The sequence below is a fragment of the Osmerus eperlanus genome, chromosome 20 (assembly GCF_963692335.1).
Source record: "Osmerus eperlanus chromosome 20, fOsmEpe2.1, whole genome shotgun sequence".
NCBI lineage: Eukaryota > Metazoa > Chordata > Actinopteri > Osmeriformes > Osmeridae > Osmerus > Osmerus eperlanus.
This window is the reverse complement of record NC_085037.1, coordinates 1,782,833-1,794,530: the sequence shown is the minus strand read 5'-3', so window position 1 is coordinate 1,794,530 and position 11,698 is coordinate 1,782,833.

Below are 11,698 nucleotides of genomic sequence, written 5' to 3'. Positions count from 1 at the left end.
CGAGGCGGGAGAGGAAAGAAGACAGGGGAGGTTGGCAAGGGAGTCCAAGCCTGGCATCCCTTGGCCTGTCTGGCTGGCCGTCGAATGTGTGAGAGAATCATTGTTGATTAGAGAGCGTATGAGCTGTTTGAATGAGAATGGGGTGGATGAACTGTCTGGGGGGGGGGATGAGGAAAGGAGGGGCGAGACGAGGGGGAGATTCATTCTGGAGCTGGCTTTGCTCTCTCCTCTACCCCCTGGCTATGTAGGAGGCGAGGCGGAGCATTCAAGAGGGGAGAAGAGATTGCCAGGCTATCTTCTTAGACTCCATTCTCTCTTTTTCGCTTCCATCTCTTCTCACTGTCTCTCTTCTCTACTTCCCTTTCTCTGGTCTCCTCGTCCCTCTCTCTTCTGTCTTCCTTTGTCTTCTATCTCTCTCTATCCTTCTGAGGGCTGAATGCATCTAGAAGGAAAAGGTTATGATTGACTTTGATGAATCCCTGGTCCCTTAACGTCTTAGTGCTATTAACCCTCTAACTACCAACTCATTATTCTTCTCTCTCCCACAGAACTGTCTGTGTGAGTGACACATACTACGTGGGTCACACACACACAAACAGTTGAGCTGGGAATCTCGTTCAGTTCGTGGGAGCCTTCAGAAGATGAGCAGGTCTCAGGGGGCCCCAGGGGGGCCCCAGGGGGAGTCTGTGTGTGTGTGTGTGTGTGTGTGTGTGTGTGTGTGTGTGTGGGAGAGGGGCACATGTTTAAATGTTCACCAGCGGGGGGTGACGATGCAAGTGAATGCTAAATGTGCTAAATGTGAGTGAGTATGTGCGCGCAAGAGTGAATGTTTAATGTTTGCAGTCGGAGGACATTAGCATGGGATCTGGGCAGGATTCCAGGATCTGTTCTCCATCCCAGTCTCCTCTGAGCAGCCTGCCCTCCCTCTCCTGCCCTCCCTCTCCTGGTCTCCCCTCTCTCATGCTCTCCCTCTCCTGATCTCCCCTATACTCTCCTTGTCTCTGCAGTATCAATATTGTTCTATTATTATTATAAACCGTGCCTTCTATTGTTCTACATGGGATCATACCTCATCCAGGAAAACCAAGATAATGATTGAACAGATGTCCTTTTCAGAGAGGGTTGAAGCACGAGTCCTTGTTCCCTTGTAGGTGTTTGAAAAGACCTCCCAGGCACTCCTGCACACCCCACTAACATTTCCCGGGTGGGATAGTGGGGGTTATTGGTTCATTTTCACATACATGGTCACTCATAGCAGCTGGACTTATTGCAGATAACCCAGATGAACGTTTGAACACAACCTTAATGTGGCCCAGGAGAATGGCATGCTGGGACTTGTAGTTCATTGTGAAGTGTTTCCTGGTGGGCTAGTCAACGACGGTTTAATGTTTGTCATGGGAGCTCTCAGCCCTTCTCAGCTCTGAACAGCAGTCTATAGATAGACCTGCACACTGACAAACACACACACACACACACACACTTCAGCGCAGTTGGGACATAGGTCACAAGCCAATACGACAGTTCCCACATCAGTAACCCTGACAGGAACACAAAGCCTTCACCATGCTCCTGGGAGAGTACAGTAGCGCAAAGTAGGAGACAGTAGAGCAGGGGTGCACAATTGGCGGACCCAGTGAAGGTCTTATCTGGACCTAGATATGTTTCTCATAAACAACTGTTACATTAAATACTGATGAAGCAAACGTTATTTTCAATGAACACATACTGCGCTGACTCAGCACAACTGGGAAGGTCCCAGACAGCGCCCCATACTACGATGTGTTGTCCAATCACGTGCACTATTTAAAATCACTTCACGGAACTCAGACAATCAAAGCAAAACTTTACAACGCATGTTAGGAGAGAGACGGCGAGACAAGCGAAAGCAGAATCGAGAGAGGTTGTAGAATGGCGTGCGCAAAAGTCGATACAGAAAATGTAGCTTTCAAAAAGGGGTGGACAGGCAAAATATGCCTTTATCCCTCCCGCAGCAAGTGTCAGTACTTTGTTGATTAACTGTAGGGCCTACACAGACAAGAGTGACACCCCGAAAATACATTTTAATGGTTTGGACCTTTGGGGGGAGAAAATGTTGGTCAATGGATCTCTTTGAATTTTTATGTGCATTCCTGCAGTACAGTATGATAGAGAAAAGTAAAGTAGTGAATGAAAGCAAAATGTCAAGTAAAGTATGATAGAGCAACATAGAGCCGAGTTGAGTATGACAGAGTAGGTGACAATATCGTGGAGTATGATAGAGAAAAGTATAGCAGTAAATTATGCTAGAGTAGAACACGATCGTAAAGAGAAGAGGAAAGGAGATGAGGAGACTCAGAGGGGAGGATGGGAGTGCAGATATCCATTCATCAGGATCCCAGAGAGAGGCACTGAAGATTCCCACATAAAACCACATGAAAGGAGACCATGTATGTGACTCTACATGGACCACAAAAAAAGCTTATATCCTCTCTGGATCTGACCCCACATACACAACATTCTTGATCCACCACAACATACCCTCAATAGAATCCCAGGATATACCCAGTAGGACACTAGTATGTACCCAGCAGGATACTAGGATGTTCCAACTGGATACATTTGACATTAGCAGACGCTGCATATAAAGTAAGGATCAGGTGCATAATTCTGACTGTATTTAGTGGAGATTCAAACAATGGTCTGTATTTACCAGGCCTAGTGCAAAGTAACCACATGAGATGTGTGATGAATCACATAAAATGGTCCCAAAAGAAACAAGGGTACTATCCTGTGTAACCTATCCCCTGGGGAGGCCATCAATGTCAGGTATGCACTCCTAGTGTCCCCAGTCATCGTTCCTTTATTCCCTTGGTAACCACAACTGGGACTATGGGATGTGAACAGCAGTGTTGGGCCAGCTCCCTGCAGAATCGCCCCGCAGATGGGAAGAGCACAGGAATGCAAGCACACACACAAGTCTGCATAGCCATTCTTGTGGGGACTAACAATTCAGTGCCATAAAAAAAAAACCTGTTTACCCTAACCTTTGGGAACGCTAACTTTAACACAAAACCCTACCCTGAAGCCGAAACCTTACCTTAAAACTATCCATAACTCCAACCCTTAATGTAATTCTAAACCCAATACAAATTCTAAGCCTTTTCTCCTTTTCTGTGAAAATAGAAACCTAATCTTTGAAACACACACACACAGTTTGACAGACAGCCCCCTCTGCAGACAACATGTTGGTGATGACATCACCCCCTCTTCCTCTCTGGTCTATACTACTACAGCTAGTGTTCACCACACACACACTGGCATGGTTCTTTCAAAAACATGACGACCTCTCTCTCTCCCACTCTCTTTCCAGAGTTTTTGTACCCCTCATTGCCTTGGCGATAACATGTTGTTTTTAGTGTTACTCACCACCCCCAGGTGTGCAGTAAATTACAGTGCTTTCTATATGAGGAAATGTTTATTACAGGCACTATGGCAACACTCTCAGGACTGTCTGTCTCTGATGTGTACAAACAAGGTGATATGAACTTCCACTATGCTAATGTCTCACCTGGGATGGATTTATGATGGAGAACATATGGAAGAGCTTACTGGGTCTCCTTAGTTAGAATACCTCACGCTAACCCTACACCTTTTGTGTTCGTTAGAATACCTCACTCTAACTCCTAACCTCATATAGTACCTCACTCTAGTACATAACCCGAACACTTAACATCCAGTCTCCATGGGAGACTTTTCAGAGCCAGAGAAATTCTGCCTCCATTTTCCATGGGATCCGCTGGAAACCTTCCACATATCATTGTGGGATCTGTGGCAGCACAAAATTGGTGAGGAAAGTGAACACAGAACCCTATCCTATTTAATGCACATTAATTGCAAGAGACAACCAATTTGTATTCAACTTGTGTCCATGTGTTTCCATTCCTTGGACAAAACAACAAACAGTTCCTAGTGACAATACTATTGGTATGCAAACATTCGTTGACACAGCAATTGCTAATACCTATAGGTGTCTTTGCAATGTTCTAATTATAGGCCATGTCTTTCTTATCAGAGAAAGACATTTATAATTGGGTGTGCTTGCATTTGGCATTCTCTCTCATTTATATTTATTATTATTTTCCCACCCATAGACAATGTCGGTGTCAACATTTTCGTCTTGGTCGCGATTGTGTTGCTTGTATCTCTGTGAACATTCAGTTTGACGGTTTTGCCATAAAAATGTAAATTATGGCAAAAAAGTTAAGTTAACGGTAGCTAACTATCTAGCCACAGTCACAAACCCGCATGTAATTACCTATAGTAGAACATCAGTTTAGTAGCTCGTTAACTTCTGGGAAATATATTTCCCAGAAGTTAAGCTAGCTACAGCCTCAGAAACACCACAGGCAAAGTCCAGGGTGATAACATGTAGCTAGCAATGTTTCCAGGCTGTGATATCAACACACTTTTTTTGTATGACTTTCATACTGGTTAGCTCCTGCAATCCCACACAGACTAGTCTACTTAGCTCAGCTGTACAATTTACTTACCGGTCCGGGGGTCAGGTCTAAATCTAGGAGCAAAATGGAGCACAGACGGCTTCTCCATGTGAGAAAAATAGCTGCTAGGATGTGCTCTTCTGTAGCAGATAATCCAGTGCTTCAAAAGCACAGGATGTACCAGCTGGTAGCCAGCTACAGTACTAGCTACCAAGCAGTTAGCTAATACTTTTGTCAGCTTTGTTTTCCCTGTATCTGCACGGTTCAGCTAGTATTGTGGTGAGACTGATAGGAGCTAATCAGGGTGTTTTTTTGCCTCTGCTAGGTGAGCTGCTGTGCTGGTTAGGAGGAATGTTCCTACCCCTCCAAGAATAGTGTACAGCTTTGCCTTCTCCATGATATTGTGACATGTCACAGCCAGGTACGAGTCCATGTTCATGGAAGTACACAGCAGAGACCTTCCTCACCTTATGTCCACCACATGGCTTCCTCTTTGTGGGTCTTGTATTTGGACTCCACTTTCTTCAAGGCCTTCCTCCCAGGGATGATGTAGGTCGGATCTAGGTGAACAAAAGCCTTTCACAACTGTAAAAGGCTGGGCATCCTAACAATCACGTTGATTAATGAGTCATCCAGCATTCGTTTTCTGGACACTAATGAAGAGGATCATGTTCCAGATTCCAGAACAGATCTTGGATTCCAGGATTATGATGTTCATGATTATCACTACGAATTTTCATATGCAAATGGAGTGATAATTACAGTACAGATTAAACAAGTCTAGCACTGTTCGAAGGAACTCGAGCGCTGCCTGGATTAGTCACATTGGCTAACGGTGTAGCCCGATGCTCGTGTTTGGCACAAAAGTGCCTCAACATTGAATAGGTGTAATTGTGTTTCGTGCCAACTCTTCAGAGCACAGCAACCACACTGAACCGTAAAATAATGGCAGTTGTATAAACTCTGACAATATGCCAATCCTTATGAATGAATGTAATACATTCCACTATAATATTTACCTTACTGGGGGATGACACATCAAAATGTTCCAATACTCTTGATCGCTTCCTTCCTTCAGTAGCATCCATACTGTCTTTTGTCTTCCATTCTTTGCTCTTCTGCTAATAACTATACTACTGACACATAAGGATCAACCAGAGGACAACAACGAACCGACAAAGAACAGAGGTCTACTACGGAGAAAGTTCAACATACCCATTTTAGTTAGCTGGCATCACTAAGCCTAACAACCGCAGTCAATCTAAGCGGTGGCAAAATTGGTTTCAACTTAGCTCAGGTTTTCAGGAAGGCAACCCAAGCAGCGGATGTTATGGAGCACAACACAAGCAAAAGTAATATCGCATGCCCTTTGTGGAATCACTCGAGGAGGTTCGGGCAGTAGAACCTCTTTTTGATGAGCCCAAACGCCATCCCTATACGAGCCCTCGTGTGCAGGAGCCAAGTTGTAGTTGCGTCGTGCGTCTGTCCAGGGCTCCTGGTGGGGAGTCAAGAGACCCCCCCCCAGCAAAGCCCCTGAGAGTTCACCTGGGTAGGGTGCAAATAAACAATCTAACTGACAATTTCTTTGTAATGCTAAATCGATGGAGCAGGTAAAGCTATACATTGAAATATGTATAATGAATAGCCTACTTTCTGCCAGTTGCTGGGAAAGAAGAGGCTCGGAAGATGTTTTTGAAAGTCGTAACCTGAGCCAGGCCATTTTGCCTCCATGTTTGTGGTAACATTAAGCATCACAGAAAGAAGGGAAATGTTGTATAATTTGACTGGAATAATATAGGCATAAAACATGTATAAAAGGGATGTGAGGAAGTAGGCTACATTTCAAATTGTGGTGAAATGCGAATTAGGCCTATTCAATGTTTAGATCATTCCTTTAGTGTCTATGCAGTTGTAACACAACCCTGGTGCCTGGCTTACTAAATAGTAAAAGCTATATATATATATGTATTACAGTCTATTCTACAGTATATTGCACATTGATCCTGTGCAATGGTTTCGTATTGACAAAGTCAGCCTTGTGCAGAAGGAACACTTTATATGTATGTATGTGAGTGCAGTCCAGAGCCCTGATAACATTTCGGAAAGGTTCAGTAAAATGGGTTAGCCAACAGTTACCACCTATAATATTAACACTCAAATATGTCACGCAATTACAGAAATGCTTGAACTTACCTTCCATTCTAGAAATGACCTATTTAATAGTAAGAATTCCTCTGTGGCCAGGGAAGGTGACGAACACATTGAACAGTCTTTTTAAAGATGGGTAAACCACTGGTACAGCAGCAAACTGATGCTGTACCAGTATTCTCTGCATCACCAACTGTTTAAAGATATGAGCCACTGGCAAAGAAATGCTCTGCACAGTCAGTGGGTGTAAGGGGTAGTGCAGGGAGGCACCAGGTGCGAGGGAGACAGGAGAACAGGAACAGGACTTTAGACAAAAGACAAAAGAAGAACACGGCAGGGATACTCACATACAGCAAGACATAGAAACCGAGAAAACAAGGACTTAAATACGAAACAAAACAAGGCACAGGTGAAAGCATTAACACTAACAAAAACATTGACAGACGAGACCAGGTGATGACAATTGACAGAACTGGAAAATACTAGGGCAGGGAAAATCAAGGACTACGCTTAACATGAAAGGGGCACGGTAGTGATGGGGGAAACAAAGCTTTCCGAAGCAACAAGCTATTTAAAACAATTGTGTCAAAAAAGTATCGCTTTTTCGAAGCCTTTATTACATCTTCTCCATAGGGACATCTGCTGGTCAGTACATGGTATGGCAACTTTATTGAGAGATTGAAGGAATCGAGTGATGTCAAGTCCTTTTTACAGCTTCCTGTGCATTGAAATGATCTCCAAAGGCTAAGGTTTTGAATCGTGGGTCCAGCACCCGAACATTTTCCACACTGCACTTTAAGGTTTTGCCCCAAGTAAGGCAGTTGAGTTGTGCATTGTGGCACACTTAGAAGCAACCTTGTGCTGCACTGCAGCATTCGAAGGCGGGGTATTCCTTTGGAAGATGAAGCTCCTCTCTCCAGAGAGCTCGACGGTTGCGTGTTTGAAAGGTCCAAGCACTCCCAGGCACTCGGATACAGTCTGTAGCTCAGTGGTGCTCAAGGCAGGGATATCCGTTGTTAGACTGCCCAGGGCTACTCCCACTGCCAGGCTCTGCTCATGCATTTGGAAAGTGCTGTTCCATCTAGTCTCCTCCTCCTGGATTAACTTCAGTTTGGGAATGCCCAGCTGGTCCTGGATGACTGAGAGCCTCTCTTCAGTGTTGGTGCTGGACTTAAAGAATGCCACAACCCTCCTGGCTCGTGTGCGGATGTCGTTTATTTATTTCAGGGGTGAGCTCCGGTGCCTTCTTCACCACCAGGTTGAGGGTGTGGGCCAAACACGGCACATGGAGCAATCCCAGTAGCTTTGCACATAATATCACGTTGGAAGCCTTGTCAGTAATGAGGCAATGAACTTTGTCCTTTTCGGGCCCCATTCTCCAAGTAGAACGTTCTTCGCGATGGCAAGGAAGGCCTCCATGTTCATGGAGGTCCACGTGTCTGATGTCAGACTCACCGACTGGACCTCAGACACCTCAGTCATAGCCTTTGCTTTAGTAACCTCATACTTGGAGGCCACCATGGTCTTCAGTGCCTGTCTGGTGGGCAGGATGTAACTACCGACCCAGCCGAGGCAGCGGCGAGGAGGCTGCGGGACTGGCGGCAGACGGCCAGGACTCCCCTGGAGGAGGAGGCAGCATGGACGGTGCTGGGCAGTGGCTGAGATACCGGCACAGGGGACAGGGAAGCTAACAGACCAACACCATCGTGGGAGTCCCTCCCAATAGGGCTGAAGGAATTGTAGTTTTCCTTTTGAATGCTGTTTTTTTCTCAAATACGTCAATTACTATACTATACAGTACGTAAAGATATGGAAAACACGATACTGAAGCAGATTGCTGCATTTCTGATTCATTCTTGGATAGACTTTTGTGGTCAAAGTGAAAAGGTGTTATTTTTGTTCTGTGATGAAAACATGGATTCATGTGAAAAATCATTCAAACTTCAAACCTGATCTTCCCTCCTCAGAAGTTATTGGCAGAACACCCCCATGGTCATCCACACCTCTAGTAATGTGATCTGTGAAAGTCGCTCAATTATACTCAGGGCCCATTCCTCCTCTGGGGTAAGAGAACTGACAGAGCCAGTGCCACCCCCAGTTTGTCCTCTTCTTTTTGGCAAGAATTTTGCCATTTTATCTGGATGCCTTGATTGTTTCTTTTCACACCCTTGGCTGCTGTAATTCTTGGAGAAATTTCTTCCCAAACTAGGCACTTCTTTTTGTTGGTGTGGGAACCTTTTAAATCTATTAAATAAAACCATCTTGTGGTTCTCAATTTCTTCCTGCATTTCTCACTCGTCCTCTTTTTGCTACATGCAAACATCATATGTGAACAACATGCATTGTTATTTTTACGATAATAACAATTATAATAAATGGAAACAGTTTTCTGTACCGACGGTAAATTATTTGTGTACCGTGATTAATCAATTATTTTAGTATTGAAGTTGCGACAGAACAATCACGTTTCAGCACACCATGAAAACGGACAGTGTCTTGTTAGAGCATCATCTCTACTTACCAGCAGATACATAAAGACACTCCTTGTGTTCATGTGAAAACACCACCCAGTTGAACTCCTGCATTATAGTTGTTATTGAGGTAACAATGACCTAACCGTCACCTACCCTGACCTCATGACCCGAGCAACACAAACACGCGCATGTGTGCACAGACATAGAATTAAGTAACATGCTTGTTACTTACGTGCATACACACATTCTCTCTCTCTCTCACACACACACACACACACACTCACACACACACACAGACAGACATGTCTGTGACCTGCAGCAATAGGTCACCATGCTGCCCAAGGACAAAGGCACAGCAGGCTGCTACAACTGCCCCCTCCCCCACTAGGATGGAGGCTGAGACTCACCATGGGGGGTGGGGGGCATACTGGGAGGGGTCAAGGATGGGGGTGGGGGGTCGTTAATAGAACCACCAGAGCTCCTCCTGACACTAAGATGTATCCTGGTTTGATCCTTTTATCTAGAATCATGTCTGAAGCTAAGTAGAATTCTAGATGTCATTTAACACGCTTTGGGGTGGATGGATGGAGACAGATAGGATTGATTGATCTGTCTATCTTTATATCTATCTAGTGATTCGTGCCTGAGGAAGGCCGCCTTGAAACCACCAACTCATAGTAAACTGCAGACCAAACCCATCAGACAGCTGGTTAAAGACCCACAGCACTCTGCTGTGGCCGATGGACCTCACTGCACCCCCTCGCAGTCACCATGATACAAGGCATTGCTGTGCGCCAGCCAGGAGAGCCTTGCACACTACGATTACACAGATCCAGTTTGAGCAGGTTCTGCCCTCGTCGTTGTACTTGGCCGCCACTTGGTGGCTATTGGCAGAACTGCAGTCTGTTTATCTGACGGGGTGTGATTCTGGATGGACTCCATTGCGAACGTTCAAAACACAACGAGTCAGAATAGATATGAGTCGGTAATAAAATGCTGGTGGCTCATTCAAAGAAACAACTTGTGTTGTTTCTAGATGTGCTCCACATACCTGAATTGTCATCCAGTGCATGGAACACAAACATGTAACAGAGAGAGTTGGAACTCAAGTCAACCGTGAATGAAGAAGGGTTTGAGAGACACTCCAAACTGGGGAAATGTGGAGAGGGGGAGGAGAGAGGGAGCGAAAGGGAGGAGGACGAAAGAGGGGGAGGAGGAGGAGAAATGGAGAGAGGGGGTGGAGTGGGGAACAAGAGAGGGAGAAAGAAAGAAAGAAAGAAAGAGAGACAGAAGAGGACACTTAATGTATGTGCAGTTAAACCTCACCATTAACTTGGTTCTGTCTAAACTTGAAATACCAAACCTTGATTTGTTTATTACTTTCAAATGTTTACCCTAGGCCAGTGTCCAGAGTCTTTCTCTACTCAAGTCTCGTCCACTTCCTCTCGCCGCTCAAGTATTTCCTGTTTCCTTTCTGAGTCGTTAGTGCCCCCCCCCCCCCCCCAAATCACACACACAATAGCACACAAACAATTAAATGGCACAGCATGTTGTTCATACAGTCTCTTTAACAGTACTTTCTTTCTGTCAACTTTGACCTACAAAAAAGTATGCATACACATTTCACTCAATTTCTTATTTTTGGACTTCTAAGACTTTAATTTGGTATTCTGTAGTCAAATTCTTTACAAAAATTATGTGTAAAATACAAAAGTCCACCAATGGACCTCACAGGAATCTGACATAATATTCTCCAGGGAAAGATCTGTTTTCTGAAAAGAGAGACCAATGTCTGCGATGGTCTCTATTGTAGCAGAGAGAGAGAGAGAGAGAGAGATAGAGAAGGAGATCAGCTCATTGTTATGGAGGTATAGCAGTCTCCATTCTGGCTGCTTAATGACCAAATCCGCTTAGAGAGGCTGGAGAGAAGATCTCCTGTGCGCTGAGGTAGTCCCCCTGCTGGTCACCTTGGGGTACTGAGCCTGCTCTGTTTACACCCTGTGATCCAGGTTTTACATATGAGCTCACTGCTAGTTTGACACAGCGCTCGGTCACAGAGGCTATGCTGGGCGACGTGAACAACACAGACATAGATTGAATCCATAATCTGTAGATCAATGAGTCTTCTGACATGGATGGCGTGAAAAGCAGAGGATTAGAAGTTCCTAAAGTAACTGTATGCTCCTGGGGGGGGGGGGGTTGTCTTATGGTAATTATAGGCATTGTAACTGTGTGGCCAAATATAACACGTTCCCTTCTGTCTCGGAGTACTGCTCTAACGCACATGTAGGATATGATGTAAGATTTTGTGTGAGTGAGTGAGTAAGGGATAGAGGACTGGCTGACAGAGTGAGGGACTAACTGAATTACAGTGCACTGAGGCTAGAGGACTTTGCTCTGTGAGAGTGGAGCAGCTGAGCGGAGAGCTTGACGACACATTACTCTGCACAGATGGTCTCTCTGCCTCCCTCTCCCACAACCTCCCCCCTCTCTCCCTTCTCTGTCTCTCTCCTCCCCTCTCTCTACCCCACCTCGCTGCTTTTCTCTCTCTCTCTCCCTCTCTCTCTCTCTCTCCCCTTTCTGCCTCTTACTCCCTTT